The 21,365-nt window shown below is 47.5% G+C and overlaps 1 pseudogene; it reads left to right on the top strand.

The window, feature by feature from the left end:
- The window catches only part of LOC18768512, a 28,619-nt pseudogene extending 8,769 nt beyond the window's left edge, over positions 1-19,850 (top strand).

Below are 21,365 nucleotides of genomic sequence, written 5' to 3'. Positions count from 1 at the left end.
TGGAGGCGGTGGCAGATGATGTTTGGGTCGATGCCGGGCATGTCAGATGGTGACCACGCGAACATGTCTTTGTTGTTTTGGAGGAAGATGGTCAACTCCATCTTCTCATCTGGGCTTAGGCGCGAGCCGATCCTCGCTTTCTTGTCTGGCTGGTTAGGATCGAGGGGTACTAACTCAACGTCTTCCTCAGGCTTCCAACCTTCTTCAAGGGAGCCTTCTGGGCGGATTCCCTCCTCTCGATCCTTCTTGTTTGGATTCTGGCACGAGCCGATCTGCGCTTCTTTGTCTGGCTGGCCAAGATCAGGGGGTACTAACTCGACGTCATCCTCAGGCTTCCAACCCTTTTCAGGGGAGTCTTCCGGGCGGATTCCCTCGCCTTGATCCTGGCTCATTAATTGCTATTGTGGGGTAACAGCTCCCTTCTCGCTCGAGCTTGCTTGTTTGCTGGGAACGCTTCGTGCCTCGTTAGCAGCTTGCATTACTGGTGTGAACTGCAACTGCTTGCTCTTCTTGAGCCCTTGGGCTGTGCATCTTCTTGCTATGGCTTGGTCACTATTGATCTGCCCGATTTCGCCTCCAGGGATGGGGTATCGAATCTTCTGGTGCATAGCAGATGTGATGGCCTCGATCTTGCTGATCCACGGTCGGCCCAATATTCCATTGTAGGGGGAGATCTCGTTGATGACCATGAAGGTTTGCGAGCAGAGCACTGGGGGTGAGTGGACGTCAAGGTCGATCGTTCCAATAGTGATTGATGTGGCCCCATTGAAGCCGGTAAGCGACCTGGCAAGTTTGCTAATCTTGGGCTCCAATCCCATCTGTTGGATGACAGATAGTTGCAGGATGTTAGCTGCGCTGCCCTCATCCACATGAATTCGCTCGATCACAGCTTGTTCAATCTGGATGCAGATGACTAGGGCGTCATTATGCGGCAGGTCAAGCCCGATCAAGTCTTTCTTCTGGAAACCAATGATGGGCGTATCCACGATAACTGGTACTCCTGTTGTAACTTGGGAGACATAAGTCGCCTGCGCGATCTTCCTCTTGCGCTCCTTGGTGGTCAGCCCAGACTCCCGGGAGTCAGCTAGAATGGTGTTGATTCGAATGACCTTTTGGGGAGGCTCCTTGGCAGCCGCATCACGATCCTCGATCTGCTGAATGGCCTTCTTTGCGACGAATTCTGTGCAATGACCTTCTCTGACCAGCTCCTCAAGATGCCTTTTCCAAGCATTGCAGTTGTTGGTGTAATGTCCGTGCTCCCCGTGGAATGCGCAGTATTTACTGGTGTCCCTCTTAGAGGGGTCTCCCTTCATGGGTGGCGGTCTCCTCACCCGCGGCTTGTCTTTCACTTGAGCCAGGATCTGATGAATTGGGATAGCGAACTCAGTGAAGGTCCCTGTTTCTGAGCTTCCCTCTCGGGGCCGCGATCTGCGCTTATCTCGGGCTTTTTGCTCGAACTGGTTGCTCTTTTGGCTTGCCTGCTTCGTCGGGTGATCAACTTGCTTGCTGGCTTTCTTTGCGGCGATTCGATCATCGTCCCAAAGTGCGTAGCGTTCTGCCGTCGCGAACACTTCTGCCAAGGTTTGACTTGGTGTTATGGCCAGTTCCCGGTATAGCTCGTGCTCGGTTGGCAAGCCCTTCTTGAAAGCTGAGGATGCAACTTGGTCATTGCATCCTATGATGTTAGCCTTTTCAGCCTTAAACCGTCTCAGGTAGTCTCGTAGAGACTCGTCTGGCTTCTTGCGCAGGTTGAACAGATGGTCTGCATGCTTTCTGACCGTCTTGTAGGAGGTGTACTCCTTTGTGAAGATGAAGGCCAACTCCTTGAAGTTTCCTATCGACGCGGACGGTAGAGTGTGGAACCAGTCTTGAGCTGCTCCTCGCAGGGTCATCGCGAACACTTTGCACATCAGGGCATCGTCTGCCTTGTACAGGATCATGGCGCTCTTGAAGTGCCTCAAATGGCTCTCAGGGTCAGAGTCTCCCTTGAATGGAGTGATGGATGGCGTTGTGAACCGCTTCGGTGGAGGAGCTCGTTCCACTTTGTCAGTAAAGGGCGAGCAGTCAACTCGATCAATTTCCTTGTGCAGGGCTTCTTCCGTGCTTCCTTTAAGTTGGAGAGCTTGGAGTCGGTCATTCACTAGCTTCTCGACGTCCTCTGCTCGCAGGACTGGAGTCTCGGGCTGACGTCTTCGGCGTCTCGAGCGTGACCGGCTAACTTCTTCCTCGGTTCCCAAGGATCGATCCCCTTGGGTGTTCTGCCCGTAGGGTAGATTAGGAGATTGAGCTTGTGAGGATTCCTCTACATCTTGTCGCCTCGTGTTGGTCCTCGAGCAGGTTGGTGGGCGTCGATCATCATCTTCTGCCTGCAAGGAGGGTCGCTCAGGTCGACGTCTTTGGTGTCTCGAGCGTGACTGGCTAACTCCTTCCTCGGTTCCCAAGGGTCGATCCCCTTGGGTGCCCTGCCCATGGGGCAGATTAGGAGGTTGAGCTTGTGAGGATTCTTCTACAGCTTGCCACCGTGCGTTGGCCCTCGAACGAGTTGGTGGGCGTCGGTCGTTGCGCTCGTCACGCGACTGCTCACGAACTCGAGCTCCTTGTGGCCCCAAGCGGGCGTGGACATTGGATTGTGGGCCTAAGCGGGCGTGGACATTAGTCTGTGGGCCTAGTCTCTCGAGCACATTGGTCCTTGGTTCTAGCCCCGAACGGCTCAGAGTACGGCTCGCGGCTGTCTGCGTCTCATCTACTCGATCTCGATCTCGATCTCTCCTCTGCCGGTTTGCCCTTGTCTGACCAGCTTGGGACCTCTCGAACTGCTCACCGACATACTGGTGTGCCCTCATCTCCTCGTCACGGGGTCCAAGGTTAGGGCCTTGATTCAAGTTGATCTGCCTGAGTAGCTGTCCAATCATGTTGTTCTGATCATCGACCTTCTGTGTGAGTTGATCAACCCCTGAGTTAAGGTCCACCTGACTGCGCGGGTCAAGTAGAGCGTTGTGCATCGGGCCAAACGGCATATGGGCTAGGGCTCCATTAGACGCGTACACAGGTGCATAAGTCAAGTGTGATTGCAGAGGAGGGAGAGAATGGATCTGCAACGAGACTGGGATGACGTCGGAGTAGCCATGGGGCTGAGCAGCAAATCCGGTAGTTGAGTGGTGTGGCTGCTGCTGTACTACGACGGCAGGACAGCGGGGCAGAGCAGCTCCTGTAATCGGCGCTGGCAACTGCAAGGCTGTGGAGGTCCCGGGGTCATGTGGCGGCTGTTCTGCAATTCCAGCAGCTGAATGTGGCTGCAAAGCACTGGAGGACGACTGCAAGGCGTTGGCAGCCACGATTCCGTGCGGTTGCATTGAGGTTTCCACCACGAAACCATGAGATGGGCCCATCTTGGTGGCGTTACTCTTCGTACGTCTTGTATCAACCATGGTTAAAAAATGTGTGAAAGATGGATCTTGAGCACGCTTTGAATATATCTCGTGCTCTCAATGAAAGCACCAATTTGTTTGTGCAAATAATCTCACGGGAGAATATTCGCTCAAGATTCCTTCGTCTTCTCTGCCTCTCTTTCTCCCTGCAAAACAGATCGGAGTAAAAGGACCACACCCGGGGGGTGTTGGCCAAAGGCCCTCCGATGCCTAAGTTAGGTAGGGTAATTCAAGGAAAACCGGGTGGCCGGAGCCGTGTGTGGTGGCCGGAGCCTTGTGTGAGAGAGAGAAAGAGAGGAGGTGGCTAGGGTTTTTGAGAAATAATTTCTGCAGAGTTTTAGTAGGAATTTAGACGTACCTCATCCTTGTGCGTAACCAGGTATTTATAGTGGCCTTTGGAGAGGTAGGTGGGGTTGGTGTAGTTGGTGTGATTGGTGTGGTTGGTGGGGTTGGTGCATTTAGGGATTATGGATGAACCGAATCCCTAATTAAATTGGGGATCAAGTAACCCCCAATTTGATTAGGTAATTCCCAATTAGGTTAGGTAACTCCTAATTAGGTCAAATAATTCCCAAATTGATTGGCCTAATTAATTGACCTAGGGTTTTGGTTTAATTAGGTTCCCACACTTCTCATTTTTGGTGTTTTCCAATTTTTGTTGAATGTATTGCTATAGTTACGCATTGCTGACATTGGTATTCTGAAAGTTCCATATTTGCTATCATATATCGTTGGTAGAAAGGCAGGAGTGTCTTTCCTTTTGTACAATGAGATATTTCAGAGGACTGTGGTTGTTTTCTACTTGGTGCATGGTTATTTTATAGTTGATGTGAAAACTGAGGAAAAAGTTTATTCTTTCTGACAGGCTGACCAGAACCGAATTGAAGGGAATCAGTTGCCACTTTATGGTGTGGAGGGAAGGTTTGAAAGGATAAACCAGCATCCAGTTATGTCTCAGAAATTTTATAAGTACATTCACAATGATATCTATTGCCGGGATTTATTTATCATTTCTGATTGGATGCAGAATGCAGGAACTCATTCGTTATCCATAGGAGTCACTGAAGTTATTAATACTAATCTCATGATAGAACTGAGTGCTGATGATGTAGAATATGTCTACCAAAGGTTAGTATTTTTGGGCTACTGTATTTGACATATTTTAAAAGGTTTTTGTATTGATCAAAAGCCCTGAACATCGACTCCCTACAATGAGTATGCTTGAGCACATTTGAAATAACTGTTTCATGTATGGGCTATTCATTTTTAAGGTTTTTAATTATTTCCTTAAGCACTCTTACTGATTTGATTTTCAGGAATTTATTTGTTAAGTTGAGATGAACTTGGAAACCAAAGATGCCATTGCTCCTTTTTATATTTTATTTTTCTAAGCTAAGTCATGACTGATATGCTGAAAACTGCAGTTAAGCCAAGTCACTCATGTAATTGATGGAAATAAGCACAGATGGAAGTAGTTGTAAACATTGTATCTTATCTCTGTTTGCCAGAGGTTCTGAGGGAGGCACCTTTATGTGTCTCACTATCATCAACTCTTTGCCTCTCCACGTACATGATGGGGCTGCATGTGAGGGAGGGTGTTCACTTGATATGCATTGTTGGTCCATTCTCTAACACCTTAAACTTTTTAAATTTAGTAGTTATTTGTCCCCTATTCCTGTGGCTGAGAAGCCTCAATCTCCGCCAACCTTACTCTCTCTATAAAAAAGGCCCTTTCCCCTTAGTGCAATAATTAAAGTTTTTCTTCACTTCGAACGTCTAGAACCAAATAACCAATATTTTTAAGCTTTGTATAACTTTTTGGTCCTCGTGAAGTTTCACTTAATGCTGAAGCTGTTATATGCATTTGTAGGAGTCCTGGGAAAATGGTAAGTATCAATGGCCCAACCTTTGAGGCCCTTACTCAATTTGGAACTGCGACAATCACAACAACGAATACTGGTGAAGTGGAAGCATCATATAGCTTAACGATACTGTGGGAGCAAATTTCCCCACGAGAATATTCGCCCAAGATTCCTTCGTCTTCTCCGCCTCTCTTTCTCCCTGCAAAACAGATCGGAGTAAAAGGACCACACCCGGGGGGTGTTGGCCAAAGGCCCTCCGATGCCTAAGTTAGGTAGGGTAATTTAAGGAAAACCGGGTGGCCGGAGCCGTGTGTGGTGGCTGGAGCCGTGTGTGGTGGCCAGAGCCTTGTGTGAGAGAGAGAAAGAGAGGAGGTGGCTAGGGTTTTTGAGAAATAATTTATGCAGAGTTTTAGTAGGAATTTAGGCGTACCTTAACATTTGTGTGTGGCCATCCTTTTATAGTGATCTCAGAGGCTAGGGTTTCAGAGGAATAATTCCGTAGATGGAAGGGAATTATTCCTCCCCGATTTGGAATTGATTTGATTAATTAGGGATTTGATTCATTAGGGTAAATCAAATCCCTAATTGGGGTAGGTATCAAATCAATTCCTAATTTAAATAGGTAACTCCTCATTTAATTGGGAATTGGGGTAGGAATAAAATTAATTCTCGACCTGATTAGGTAATATTCTATTTAATTGGGTAATCCCCAATTAAATCGAATAATTCCCAATTAGGTCAAATAATCCCCAAATGGAAGAAATTATTTGACCTAGGGTTTTGATTTAATTAGGTTCCCACAAATGCCCCCTAGCTTCTGCGTGGCGTGTGGCGGCATATAGGAGATGTAAATTATCTGTTGGGCTGTCCAGCTGTCACTGGGCTTCCTTCGTGGACTTGGGCTCCCGAGTTGAGGAGGTGTTTGACTTGCCAATTTTATGAACTCCCAAGTTGGAAAGAGTTTGCGATTCCTTGTAGGTCAAGGAATTTTTATCCTTATAAATGTAGGGCTCCTCCAATTTATTCTTCACATCCAAAATCCATTCCGATTTCATTAGTGAGAGAGAGTAAGCTTTGGAGAATTTTTCCCGTTGTTCGTGAGTTTTTGTCTCCACCGCACACCCAAGGTAATTAGACTTGGGTTGTATATTTTTTTGTGTGTCTTTGTCCCGATTTTTGGCAGCAAGGTGAAGTAGTCTGCTAAGGGAGGCATGCGAGCTTGGTGTGCGCTGGTGAGCCAAGATGGTGCTGGTGTGTGTTGAAGTAGGCTGGTCCTTGTGCTGGAGAGAGGCTGCAGTCTGGGCTCGAGCTGGGGCGCGCTAGGATGGCCCATGCATGCTGGGCATGCCTACTGGACCAGGCGAACAGCGGGGCGCGTCTTGGGCCGCAGGGCTGGAGCGAACGGAGCAGGCCCGTGCTGGGATGGGATGCGAGCTGGGCCGGAGCGCGAACCGAGCTGGAGGCGCGAACTGGGCTGGAGGCGCGAACTAGGCTGCTGCGTCGATGGGCTGCGTGTGCTGTGCGCCAAGTGGGCTCGGGCTGGCAGGCGCTAGGCTCCTCTGCAGATCGGGCTGTAGCTTGGTGGACCCCTTTTTGCTGCTTTTTTTTTTTGCTCACGAACTAGGAATTTTAACGCAATTCTCTTCGCTATTTTTTTGCAGCTGCTCAATGACCATGTCTTCTGAAAGAAAGAGCCGATCACCAAGCTCACAAGTGCCCTTGTACCTGTGGGGTGGTTCTCAAGTTCCCAAAGAGAAGTTTGTGGCCAATTTGCACCGTGTCACCACCGAGGCCCAGTTCAAAACGTGGCGTGCCCTTTTCGACTCCGCTATACACAAGGATGTGCATGTCAAGTTGGCAGAGCCCTCGTCTGACAGTATACCTCGTGTGGATCCGAACAATTCAGGCGCCAGGATTATCACTTTCCGCCCCTTTTATTTCTCGCTGGGTTTCACGTTTCCGCTGTCGAAATTTTTCAGGGAGGTGTTCTGCGCCATGGAATGTGCCCCGAGCCAATTTACTCCGAATGTTTATCGGGCGGTCATCTGCTTTGAAAATTTGAGCCGCTTCTTCAAGCTGGATTTGACCGTGCAGGAGTTCTTTTACTTCTTTGAGGTGAGACGCTTCGAGAAATATGCCCAACTTCGCGCACGCGAACCCAAGTTGTTTGATAGTCTGAGTCAGGGCGATCATGTGTGGAGCAAGGATGTGCTGGAGGTCAGCGGCAGATGGGAAGGGAGGTTGGAGACGGTCCGCTCGTTCCTCTCACCTACTATGATGGTAAGTTGCATCCCTCTAATCTGCTACTGTTGCCATGGAATTCTTTGCTGTGTCTGACTAACTTTTGTCTTATGCTTGCAGATGATGCCATTCGAAAGAAGCTCGTTCTCGACCCGGGCATGATGAAGGTTCGACAAGCTTTGAGCATCCCCGCCAAGTTTCGTGAATGGCGCTGGCTGCTGAGCGAACATCGGAAGAAAGTCGGTGGCCTGCCCCCTGCTGAAGATATTGAAAGGTGGAAGTCGCGCTGCTTGGAGCTAAGTGACTTGCCAGTTGAGCGGGAGGAGTCATCGACTGAGTCCCCCGAGGGTGGGAAAGCGTGCAGTAGCTCTGCTCGAGATGAAGCTGCAGTTTCACGATTAGTGGATACGTCTTCACAGCGAAGGTAGCCGAGATCTTCTCTTGCCACGAACAAGTCTTCTATAAGGGAGGTCTCACCTGCTCAGAAGGCCCATATGGGAGTTGCTCCTGCCTAGTCTTCCGGGATCAAACGCCTCGTCAGCGCGAACAGCAAGAAGGCCAACGGCATTCAGGAGGTTCGGGAAATTCTATTCAAGTCTTTGCCCGTATTGCCTAAGACCCGTGATCTGCCATGCAAGGAAGTCGCTGGGAAGCAAGGTTTGGGTCGTCCGTGCCGATCCGGGAATCAAACTGAGAGGACTGTGCCTCTGCCTAGCAACCATGACTCATCTGCGGGGCCATGAACAGTCAAGGGCGGGGCTGACTCAATGTTGCAAGTTGCAGCCAAAAGAGCTAAAGAGTCGTCTGCTCGAGCGAAGAGTCCTCCAATTGCACGAACTGCCGGTTCGGGAATTGGTGATAGCTCTACTGGGGGCGAGCCCGTGTCTGATCTGCTGAAAACAGGCTTTCTGTCAAGTCCATCTGCTTGCGCTAAGCTAGTTGATCGCGTCTATCGAGCTGGTGACCTTTGTGCTTTCTCGAGCCTTCCCTTGGATAAGCAAGAAGAAGCTGCCATGTATCACCTTCAAAAAGGAATGGTTTTTGCTATTGGGGCCATGCAGAACTCGCGTGATGTTGCCTCTTCTTCTGCCCTGCTTGACAAGCTGGTGAAGAAGAATGCCGACCTGACTGACAAGCTCTCGAACGAGCGGATTCGCCATGACGCGAGGATTTCCGAGATGAAGGAGAGTATGTCCGTGCTCAAGAGTTTTGTTGGCCAAAAGGATGGTGAACTCAAGTCTCTTATGGCTACCCTGCTCGAACGCAAGTAAGCCTACTTCTGTCTCGAACGTAAGCATGCTGCTTTGGCCCAGGATCGTGACAAACTGCTGGTCAAGTTTGATACCCATGTGGAAGCCACGGAGGCCTCCAAGCAAGAGATGGCTGCTAATGCGTACAAGCTGGGATATCTGGATTGCCAGACAGGTGCTTCTCCTTGCTGCTCTCTCGAAGATGATGCCGGTGAGCAGTCTGGTCCTGACCTCCCCCCCCCCGCTCAGAGTGAGCAGGTGGATGTTATGGATGCAGAAGCAGTTGAAGAGCAGATAGCAGATGAAGCTGCAATTGAGGAAGACAAACGCCAAGGTGGGTTAGCTGATGAGGCTAAGGCGGATGCGTAGGAGCAGGAAGCCGAGGCGGTTGAGCAAGTTGTGCCGGTTGGGCAGAATGAGGCTATTGCCAATGCAGTTGAGGATGTGATCGGCTAAGGGTCACCTGCTGAAGTTCCCTAGTAGTCGTAGTTCATTTTTGCTATTTTTGAACTTTGTTATTTTCTTTCAATAAGTGGTCTTTGGTTGACCATCTTACTTCTTGTTGAACTTGGCTGATTGGCCGCTTTGTTATGGAATTTTCAGTTGTCTTTCGAACTTCAATTCTCATTATATCTTGTAAGTGTGTGTCCGGAGACATAGCACTTGAAAGAGACTCCATTGAGTTTGTACTTGTGAAGTAGCTTGCCTACAATAGAGATAAGGCTCGTCGCCTGTGTGTGTATGTCGGGGACATAACGCTTGAAAAGAACTCCATTGAGTTTGTGCTCCGAGGAGCAGCTTGTCTGCAATGGAGGTAAGGCTTGTCGCCTGTGTACGTATGTCGGGGACATAGCGCTTGAAAAAGACTCCATTGAGTTTGTGCTCCGAGGAGCAGCTTGTCTGCAATGGAGGTAAGGCTTGTCGCCTGTGTGCGTATGTCGGGGACATAACGCTTGAAAAAGACTCCATTGAGTTTGTACTCCGGGGAGCAGCTTGTCTGCAATGGAGATAAGGCTTGTCGCCTGTGTGCGTATGTCGGGGACATAGCGCTTGAAAAAGACTCCATTGAGTTTGTGCTCCGGGGAGCAGCTTGTTTGCAATTGAGGTAAGGCTTGTCGCCTGTGTGTAAGGCTTGTCGCCTGTGTGCGTATGTCGGGGACATAACGCTTAAAAAAGACTCCATTGAGTTTGTGCTCCGGGGAGCAGCTTGTCCGCAATGAAGGTAAGGTTTGGCGTCTGTGTGCGTATGTCGGGGACATAGCGCTTGAAAAAGACTCCATTGAGTTTGTGCTCCGAGGAGCAGCTTGTCTGCAATGGAAGTAAGGCTTGTCGCCTGTGTGCGTATGTCGAGGATATAGCGCTTGAAAAAGACTCCATTGAGTTTGTGCTCCGGGGAGCAGCTTGTCTGCAATGGAGGTAAGGCTTGTTGCCTGCATGTATATGTTTGTGGGACATAATGCTCGAAAAAGTACTTCATTGAAAAGCTTGCTCTTGTATTGATGTTGGTGTGAATACATCGCTTTATTGAATAAAGGAAATTAACAACATAGGCAACATCGAAAGCAGTTTGTCTTCAATTGAAGTACAGGAGGCTCGTCATCTGCTAGGAGTCGAGCTGGTAAGCGAAGAGCTTCACGGATAGTATCTCCGAAGGTGGTGGGTATTTCATTGTCTTGGAATTTCCTTCCCTTCTAGAGTGTCGAGGGTGTAACTTCCTCTGCCCCCAGATCGGCTGATCATGTAGGGGCCTTCCCAATTTGGCTTCATCTTCTTTGACCCTTGCCTCGTTGATGTGATGAAAGTTTTTCTGAGCACAAGGACTCCAGGGCAAAACTGTCTGATCTTGGCCTTCTTATTGTAGTAGGATGTCAACTGCCGCTGGTAGGCGGCAACTCGAACAATGGCCTTTTCTCGTTCTTCTTCGAGCAGGTCAAGGTTGATTCTCATCTGCCTGCAGTTTTGGTCGAGACTGCCCACCTCAATGCTCATGGAAGGGACTGTGATGTGTGGGGGAATGATTGCCTCTGTCCCATAGGCCAAGGAAAACGGTGTCTCTCCGGTCGATCTCCTTTTGGTTGTGCGATAAGCCCATAGAACTCCTGGCAGCTCGTCGACCCATTTTCCTTCTGCGCTTTCCAGTCTTTTCTTTAGGCAGTCCAGCACGATCTTGTTGGATGCCTCTGCTTGGCCATTGCCTTACGGGTATCTGGGGGTTGACAAGTGTTGCTTGATGCCATACTTCGCAAGGAATGTAGTGATCTGCCTGCCCACGAACTGTGTACCATTGTCGGTAACTATCGATTGCGGGCAACCGAATCTGCAAATGATGTGCTTCCAGATGAACCGTTCAACGTCAGCTTCCTTGGTAGAAGATAAAACCTCGGCCTCGATCCATTTGGTGAAGTAATCAGTGGCAACGATCATCATTTCCTTATTGGCAGGTGCTGTCGGCATAGGTCCCACCAAGTCAATGGCCCACTGCATGAACGGCCATGGACTGTTCTGCGGATGGTATTCCTCAGCTGGCAAGCCAGGGATCGGCTTGTACCGTTGGCATCGATCACATCTTCGAGCATACTCCGTGGAGTCTTTGCTCATGGTAGGCTAGAAATAGCCGATGCTGAGAGCCTTCTGAGCAAGCGACTTGCCTCCAGCGTGATTTCCACATTCGCCGTCGTGTATTTTGCAGAGAACCTCGAGCGTTTGCGGGTACTTGATGCAAGTGAGATAAGGCCCGTAGTATGATCTGCGGATAAGCGTGTCACCTTTCATGTAATATCTTGCAGCCTTCTGCTTGATTTTCCTGGCCTCGGACTTGTCCTCGGGCAAGTTTTCATTCATTAGGTAGTCAATGATGGGTTCTTGCCAGCTAGGATCCTCGTCGATCTGCATTAGGTCCGGTTGTTCTGCCTCTTCTATGCTAGGCTGGTCAAGGTGCTCGACTGGGATGGAGCGTATAAACTGGGTATCCAGTGCTGATCCTAAGCTTGCCAGTGCATTTGCGTGCGTGTTCTCTGCTCGGGGCACCTACTGGATGGTGAAGGTGGGAAACGCCTTCAACAGCTCTTGGACTTTGTCAAGGTACAAGATCATCCTTGGGTGTTTCGCCATGTACTCTCCTGAGGCTTGACTTGTAATCAGCTGGGAATCCGAGTAGATGGCCAGCTTCTTGATTGATAGCTCATTTGCCAAGCACAAGCCAGCGAGCAATATCTCGTACTCTGCCTCGTTATTTGAAGCCGGGAAGCCAAGTGTGATAGCTTGCTCTAACAGGGTTCCATCAGGGGTGACAATGACGACGCCTGCTCCAGCTCCTTTCTGGTTTGACGCTCCATCTACGCGTAGCTGCCACATGTCTCTGGGTTGGTCAGGTTTCGCGGAGGTCTTGTCTGCTCTCGAACTTTCCTTCTTTTTGCTGACCAGCTTCTCTTCTTCGGCTGATGGTGTGAACTCTGCAACAAAGTCTGCTAAGGCTTGGGCTTTTATCGCAGTCTTTGGCCGGTAGAGGATGTTGTATTGGCTTAGCTCTATTGCCCACTTCATGAGCCGCTGAGAAGCATCAGGGCTGTGGAGGATTGATCTCAAAGGAAAGTCAGTCATAACGATGACTAGGTGAGCTTGGTAATAAGGTCGCAGCTTTCTCGCAGAAACGACAAGGGCCAAAATGAGCTTCTCCAATTTTGGGTAGCGAGTCTCTGCATCGAGGAGAGCTTTTGACGTATAAAATATCGGATGTTGGGCCCCAAGTTCTTCTCGGATGAGAGCTGAGCTGACGGCTTAGTTGGACACCGCCAGGTACACGAACAAGTCTTCACTAGGAACTGGCTTTGAGAATAGGGGAGGTGAAGTAAGGTAGGTCTTTAGACTCTGGAAAGCTACTTCGCACTCCTCGTCCCACTTGTCTTTTTGCCCCTTCTTCAAAGCTTTAAAGAATGGTCTGCACTTGTCGGTAGACTTTGAGAGGAATCGGTTGAGGGCTGCTGCTCTGCCCGTCAGACTTTGTATTTCCTTCACTGTGGAAGGTGACTTCATCTCGAGAATGGCTTTAATTTGGCGTGGGTGTGCCTCTATACCTCGTTGTGTGACTAAGTACCCTAGGAATCGGCCGGCTGATACACCGAACATGCATTTACTTGGATTCAGCTTCATGCGGTATTGGCGGAGCAGGCTGAATGCCTCGGCGAGGTTTTTGAGGTGGTCTCCACGCTTGGGGGCTTTGACCAGCATATCATCCACGTAGACTTCCACAGTTCTGCCGATCTACTCCTTGAAAATCTTATTCACGAGCCTTTGATAGGTTGCTCCAGCGTTCTTCAACCCAAAGGGCATGACCTTGTAGCAGTAGGTCCCTCTCTCGATGACGAAAGAGGTCTTCGCCTTGTCATCATCGTACATCATAATTTGATTATAGTCGGAGTAGGCATCCATGAAGCTGAGCAGCTGGTTGCTGGAAGTTGAATCCACGAGCTGGTCGATCCTCGGCAATGAGAAGTTGTCTTTAGGGCATGCTTTGTTGAGGTCGGTGTAATCGACGCACACTCTCCATTTGCCCTTTTCTTGTTTTGCCACCAGAACAACGTTGGCCAACCATTCTGAGTAGGAGACCTATTCAATAAATCTGGCGGCTAGAAGCTTGTCGATCTCGGCTTCAATGATCGCGACTCGCTCGGGAGCGAAGTTGCGTCTCTTCTGCACCACGGGCTTGCTGGCAGGGTTGACATGGAGGCGGTGGCAGATGATGTTTGGGTCGATGCCGGGCATGTTAGATGGTGACCACGCGAACATGTCTTTGTTGTGCGAGCCGATCCGCACTTTCTTGTCTGGCTGGTTAGGATCAAGGGGTACTAACTCAACGTCTTCCTCAGGCTTCCAACCTTCTTCAAGGGAGCCTTCCGGGCGGATTCCTTCCTCTCGATCATTCTTGTTTGAATTCTGGCGCCAGCCGATCTGCGTTTCTTTGTCTGGCTGGCCAAGATCAGGGGGTACTAACTCAACGTCATCCTCAGACTTCCAACCCTTTTCAGGGGAGTCTTCCGGGCGGATTCCCTCTCCTTGATCCTGGCTCATTAATTGCTATTGTGGGGTAGCAGCTCCCTTCTCGTTCGAGCTTGCTTGTTTGCTGGGAGCGCTTCGTGCCTCGTTGTCAGCTTGCATTACTGGTGTGAACTGCAACTGCTTGCTCTTCTTGAGTCCGTGAGCTGTGCATTTTCTTGCCATGGCTTGGTCACTATTGATCTGCCCGATTCCGCCTCCAGGAATGGGGTAGCGAATCTTCTGGTGTAGAGCAGATGTGATGGCCTCGATCTTGCTGATCCACGGTCGTCCCAAGATTCCGTTGTACGGGGAGATCTCGTCGATGACCATGAAGGTTTGCGAGCAGACTACTGGGGGTGAGTGGACGTCAAGGTCGATCATTCCAACAGTGATTGATGTGGCCCCATTGAAGCCAGTGAGCGACCTGGTAAGTTTGCTAATCTTGGGCTCCAATCCCATCTGTTGGATGACAGATAGTTCCAGGATGTTGGCTGCGCTGCCCTCATCCACATGAACTCGCTCGATCACAGCTTGTTCAATCTGAATGCAGATGACTAGGGCATCATTATGCGGCAGGTCAAGCCCGATCAAGTCTTTCTTCTGGAAACCAATGATGGGAGTATCCATGATGACTGGTACTCCTGTTGTGACTTGGGAGACATAAGTCGCCTGCGCGATCTTCCTCTTGCGCTCCTTGGTGGTCAGCCCGGACTCCTGAGAGTCAGCTAAAATGGTGTTGATTCGAATGACCTTTTGGAGAGGTTCCTTGGCAGCCGCATCACGATCCTCGATCTGTTGGATGGCCTTCTTTGCGACGAATTCTGTGCAATGACCTTCTCTGACCAGCTCCTCAAGATGTCTTTTCCAAGCGTTGCAATTGTTGGTGTAATGACCATGCTCCCCGTGGAATGCGCAGTATTTACTGGTGTCCCTCTTAGAGGGGTCTCCCTTCATGGGTGGCGGTCTCCTCACCCACGGGTTGTCCTTCACCTGAGCCAGGATCTGATGAATTGGGATAGAGAACTCAGTGAAGGTCCCTATTTCTGAGCTTCCCTAGCGGGGCCGCGATCTGCGCTTATCTCGGGCTTTTTGCTCGAACTGGTTGCTCTTTTGGCTTGCCTGCTTCGTCGGGTGATCAACTTGCTTGCTGGCTTTCTTTGCGGCGATTCGATCATCGTCCCAAAGTGCGTAGCGTTCTGCTGTCGCGAACACTTCTGCCAAGGTTTGACTTGGTGTTATGGCCAGCTCCCGGTATAGCTCGTGCTCGGTTGGCAAGCCCTTCTTGAAAGCTGAGGATGCAACTTGGTCATTGCATTCTATGATGTTGGCCTTTTCAGCCTTAAACCGTCTCAGGTAATCTCGTAGAGACTCTTCTGGCTTCTTGCGCAGGTTGAACAAATGGTCCGCATGCTTTCTGACCGTCTTGTAGGAGGTGTACTCCTTGGTAAAGATGAGGGCCAACTCCTTGAAGTTTCCTATCGACGCGGACGATAGAGTGTGGAACCAGTCTTGAGCTGCTCCTCGCAGGGTCATTGCGAACACTTTGCACATCAGGGCATCGTCTGCCTTGTACAGGATCATGGCGCTCTTGAAGTGCCTCAAATGGCTCTCAGGGTCAGAGTCCTCCTTGAATGGAGTGATGGATGGCATTGTGAACCGCTTCGGTGGAGGAGCTCGTTCCACTTTGTCGATAAAGGGCGAGCAGTCAACTCGATCAATTTCCTTATGCAGGGCCTCCTCCGTACTTCCTTTAAGTTGGAGAGCTTGGAGTTGGTCATTTACTAGCTTCTCGACGTCCTCTGCTGGCAGGACTGGAGACTCAGGCCGGCGTCTTCGGTGCCTCGAGCGCGACCAGCTAACTTCTTCCTCGGTTCCCGAGGGTCGATCCCCTTGGGTGTTCAGCCCGTGGGGCAGATTAGGAGATTGAGCTTGTGAGGGTTCCTCTACATCTTGTCGCCGCATGTTGGTCCTCGAGCAGGTTGGTGGGCGTCGATCATCATCTTCTGCCCGCAAGGAGGGTCGCTTAGGTCGATGTCTTTGGTGTCTCGAGCGTGACTGGCTAACTTCTTCCTCGGTTCCCAAGGGTCGATCCCCTTGGGTGCCCTGCCCGTGGGGCAGCTTAGGAGATTGAGCTTGTGAGGATTCCTTTATAGCTTGCCGCCGCGTGTTGGCCCTCGAGCGGGTTGGTGGGCATCGGTCGTTGCGCTCATCACGCGACTGCTCACGAACTCAAGCTCCTTGTAGGCCCAAGCGGGCGTGGACATTAGACTGCGGGCCTAGCCTCTCGAGCACATTGGTCCTTGGTCCTAGCCTTGAACGGCTCAGAGTACGGCTCACGGCTGTCTACGTCTCATCTGCTCGATCTTGATCTCTCCTCTGCCGATTTGCCCTTGTCTGACCAGCCTGGGACCTCTCGAACTGCTCGCCGACATGCTGGTGTGCCCTCATCTCCTCGTCACGGGGTCCAAGGTTAGGGCCTTGATTCAAGTTGATCTGCCTGAGTAGCTGGCCAATCAGGTTGTTCTGATCATCGACCTTCTGTGTGAGTTGATCAACCCGTGAGTTAAGGTCTACCTGACTGCGCGGGTCAAGTAGAGCGTTGTGCATCGGGCCTAACGGCATATGGGCTAGGGCTCCATTAGACACGTACACAGGTGCATATGTCAAGTGTGATTGCAGAGGAGGGAAAGAATGGATCTGCTCCAAGACTGGGACGACGTCGGAGTAGCCATGGAGCTGAGCAGCAAAGCCAGTAGTTGAGTGGTGTGGCTGCTGTTGTGCTCCGACGGCAGGACAGCGAGGTGGAGCAGCTCCGGTAATCGGCGCTAGCAACTGCAAGGCTATGGAGGTCCCGGGGTCATGTGGCGGCTGTTCTGCAATTCCAGCAGCTGAAGGCGGCTGCAAAGCACTAGAGGGCGACTGCAAGGCATTGGCAGCCACGATTCTGTGCGGTTGCATTGAGGTTTCCACCACGAAACCATGAGATGGGCCCATCGTGGTGGTGTTACTCTTCGTACGTCTTGTATCAACCATGGTTGTTTGAAAAAATGTGTGAAAGATGGATTTGGAGCACGCTTTGAATATATATCGTGCTCTCAATGAAAGCACCAATTTATGGGAGCAAATTTCCCCACGAGAATATTCGCCCAAGATTCCTTCGTCTTCTCCGCCTCTCTTTCTCCCTGCAAAACAGATCGGAGTAAAAGGACCACACTCGGGAAAGGCCCTCCGATGCCTAAGTTAGGTAGGGTAATTCAAGGAAAATCGGGTGGCCGGAGCCGTGTGTGGTGGCCGGAGCCTTGTGTGAGAGAGAGAAAGAGAGGAGGTGGCTAGGGTTTTTGAGAAATAATTTATGCAGAGCTTTAGTAGGAATTTAGGCGTACCTTAACCTTTGTGTGTGGCCATCCTTTTATAGTGGTCTCAGAGGCTAGGGTTTCAGAGGAATAATTCCGTAGATGGAAAGGAATTATTCCTCTCCGATTTGGAATTGATTTGATTAATTAGGGATTTGATTCATTAGGGTAAATCAAATCCCTAATTGGGGTAGGTATCAAATCAGTTCCTAACTTAAATAGGTAACTCCTCATTTAATTGGGAATTGAGGTAGGAATAAAATTAATTCTCGACCCGATTAGGTAATATTATATTTAATTGAGTAATCCCTAATTAAATCGAATAATTCCCAATTAGGTCAAATAATCCCCAAATGGAAGGAATTATTTGACCTAGGATTTTGATTTAATTAGGTTCCCACAGATACCTTATTGACTCTTCTTAACTTTTGAATATAGATTTGAATGGATTGTTCTCTTTTCCTTATCCTCTTTTTCTTTGATGTTTGGATTTATCCAACTTAAGATGCTAGAGTTAACATGCTCTTTTTGAAAATGGAAAACTGTTGGTCTATTCACTATAGATGTTTTGACAGTTTGGATGGTTAGTGAAGCTGCAAATGAACTTAGAGACAGGGTTAATGCTTAAATTTTGTTGTGATTCTTGCACATGAAATATTTGTGTCTACAACTTCAGTGAATGGCTGTTGCAATATGTAGTTTGAGATGTGATGAATTTTCCCGGTCTTGCAGTTTGATTGCTCTAGTGATGTTACCCTCATGGAGGTACTCTTTTCCCTACTTCCCATTTATTGAGTTTTAAATATGATGATTATGTTTTAACAAATGATACTGTTTTTCAGGGAAAAATTCTTTATTATGAAGCCAAAAGAAACAACTCCTCGAGCCTTCAAACTTTACCCAGCAACTGATCAAGCTGCAAAATATGTTTGTGCAGGTAAGCTGAGAGACATGGTTCAGACAGGTGATGAAATGGCCCAAAGTATTAATGGTAGGACTAACTTTTTGAGTTTGAATGCAGCTATACTAAAGGACTCTGATTATAAAGAAGTAGATAGAGCTGAGTGCCAATTTTCTACAACATCTACTGTCCTTGATAATGGATCACAGGTTTAGTCATAACGATATTGTACCCTGTAAAGCTTCATTCCTTACAGAAGAAAGTTAAGAAGCTGAAGTCCGTTGTATGAGGCAGTTTAGATCTATTAAGATCAGCATGATTTCTTTAAGTCTGGATTAAAGACAACTGAGAAATTATACTTTTGAAGTAAAATTAACGTTGTGGTAATTGATTTATATGATGAATGAACCTCTGAAGTCATTAATTTCTGCAGGGTAATCCTTTTAATCCACCAAAGACAGCCTCAACCGGTTTCTTTGACTCTATTGAAAGTATTTGGAGCAATCTGTGGAATATGTTGGTAGATTTCGTCACTGGAAAAACTTCCAGGTACTTGCCTGGTTCAATCTTTATTCTTTAAACTTTGCGGTGCTCTAAATTTTCATTTTTAGTATTGGTTTGGATGGCAGTAAAGGTCCTTTGATAACCTTTCTAACGTGGATATATCTGTTCAAAATGCTGGTTGCATTCTAACCATCCTTAATCACTCCTTGCACACACGATCATATATTGTGCTCAGCTATCACATACAATGTACATTCTTCATCTTCTTGTGTATACATCTGTTGTTGGATTATAGTCGATTTTGCAAATTTTAATCTCTTTTGGTTGTTATGAAACCTGGTTGATTTCTCTTTTTATCTTTTTGTGGGCTGAAGGAAATGCCCCAGGTTCTTTGACTCCAGGTGCCACATACAGTATATATGTATGAGTTGGATTGTGATGTTTGGTATACTTTTGGCAATTTTTCCAACAGGTAAACCTACTTTTTCCAAATAATTTACATTTAAGTGGATGATTTTAGAGATGCAATGCATACATAAAATATTATATATGATGTGCAGTGGTTGTGCTACTGTGGCTTTTACATCAAAAGGGACTTTTTGATCCTTTATATGATTGGTGGGAAGATCATTTTTGGGATGATAATCAGCACACCAATGATATTCGGAAACACAGAAGTGAAGTAGACCGCTCGCGCACTCATGTTCATAAAAATCATGGGCATGAAGCAAGGAACCACAAGCATGGTTCTCATCATAAGCGACAAAACTTTCACAATGATCACACGCATAACCAGTTTGAAAGAGGCAGCGATTATTACTACCAACTCCACCATGTCCACAAAGACAAGCACAAGCATGGGAGACGAAAGCATTCAAGTGTTATGCAGAAAGTTGATGAAAATACCGGATACAGCCAGAAACAAGAAAGGAGACTAACAAAAGAATATTCATAGTGACCAGACCAGACCAGACACAATCAAGTGAAGCAAGGGTGAATTTGGTATGTTAATCTTCATGCTAAACACAGAGAGTACTGGCACTTACAGTTTTATACTCTTTCAGTGAAATTTCTTTTCCTGTTTATATCTATTATCTTTGGGTGGTGGGGGAATCTAAATGTAAAGATCTTGGAGACGTGGAGCCTATCGAACGACGACGTTTTCATACCACATTGTGTACTTAGAGAGGCGGAGCCTCTCGAGCGACGAGGTGGGTTGCTAAAACAGATTTTGTAATATTGTTTATTTTTATGGGTTTGGATCTTAAGCAATAGTATTAAATGGGTTTTGGGTAGTGATATGTTTGGGTAAAAAGGCTATACAGGCTCAAAAAAATATAAAGAATGAAAAAAGAAAACTCAAAATCCTACACTGTCAATGGTGGAACTATTAGAAATCAATGTAGGTGCTTCAAATTGTCTTTCTTATCAAGTTAATGGTGGTGCACTCCATGTGTTCGACAGAACCAACGCAGCGTGCAAAATATTTTTTGAAAAAATTCTGGCCAAAAGACGTCGTTTTGGGCCCGGACAAAAAAAGAGAGGAGGAAATCAAATTCATGCTCTTTCAACAAGGCTTGCATTTCGTGAGCTAAACAAGGATTCTTTCTTAAAGCAATTCTTTCTGTGAGCTTTCTAAACAACAATTCTTTAAAAAAGGCAGTCATTTCGTGGGCTTTAAGCTAATTTTTTAATTTTTTTTGGTATGAGATTTTCAGAAATCTCGTTGGCAACAATTGTAGGTTAATTGTAATTATATTTTTTCTTATGACTTATGAACGATTTTGGTTTTGTTTAAATTATAAGGATATTTGGTTGTTAAATTTTTATATATATAGCTTTTAGCCTTTCAAAATTGCACCTCCACCAATACCAATGTACTATATTTATAATTTTCAATTTTTATTATTAAAAATTGGTTTTAAGTTATATACATTTATTACTTTATATTTTTAATTGCCGTATCCATGATCTATAATATTCTAGTTTGAAGATTTGCCGTGTCGTATCATGTTGCAGTATATTGGTGGTCTTCAGTCAAATGAATGGTTTATGGGCATGTATTGAATGTTCTGATGACACATGTTGGGAGAGGAGGGAACCTCTTGGTAGCATGTTGTTGGCTGTTTGCTCGTATGGATGGAGAAATATGACCTTGTGAAAGAAAGAAACGAGGGTTATGGATGACATAAGACTGGTGCAGTGCAACAGATTTATGTTTACCTGTAAACATTTGTGATAAGCTGTTCCAGGCAAGTCCAAGCAACAAAGTTGTCCCTTCAATTCTCCGAGGAATTTTTCGAATAATAGCTGATCAATGACCCCATGCAAGGAAGGAACCAACAATTTGCCTGCCAATAAAATCTCTATAAAGGTATTTGGGTACCAACTTTGAAACAAGTTTCCCTCTTGTTGGAACACAAAGTAATTCAGATCCGGGTCTTCTATTTTTGATGAAACTGAAGGGAGGATTATGAGAAGAGGTGTTGGGAGTGAAGAACTGTAAGGTCTCCTCTAGAAATGGCAATCCCATTGAACCTGGTGGAAGTTTTGCCATGGCATTTGGGATTTCTCCACCTGTAAACCCAATGTGTCATGCTTTTAATAGCTAATGCTGCCCTGCACAGAACCCACATTTTTGCCTTACTATCAGTCCAAGTTCAGAGGAGATCTTTTACTAAAGAAAGAACTTTTATGTTAGAAGAGGAGAAGGAAGTATGGCTGGCATGTCTCTGAAAACTCACTAGAATATGTTGGATATTCTATGAATTCCTTTACCTCTTCTCTTTTTC

Source organism: Prunus persica, chromosome G8, assembly GCF_000346465.2.
Source record: "Prunus persica cultivar Lovell chromosome G8, Prunus_persica_NCBIv2, whole genome shotgun sequence".
NCBI lineage: Eukaryota > Viridiplantae > Streptophyta > Magnoliopsida > Rosales > Rosaceae > Prunus > Prunus persica.
Note: the sequence above shows the minus strand (reverse complement) of the source record. Positions and strands in the feature narration are given on the sequence as shown.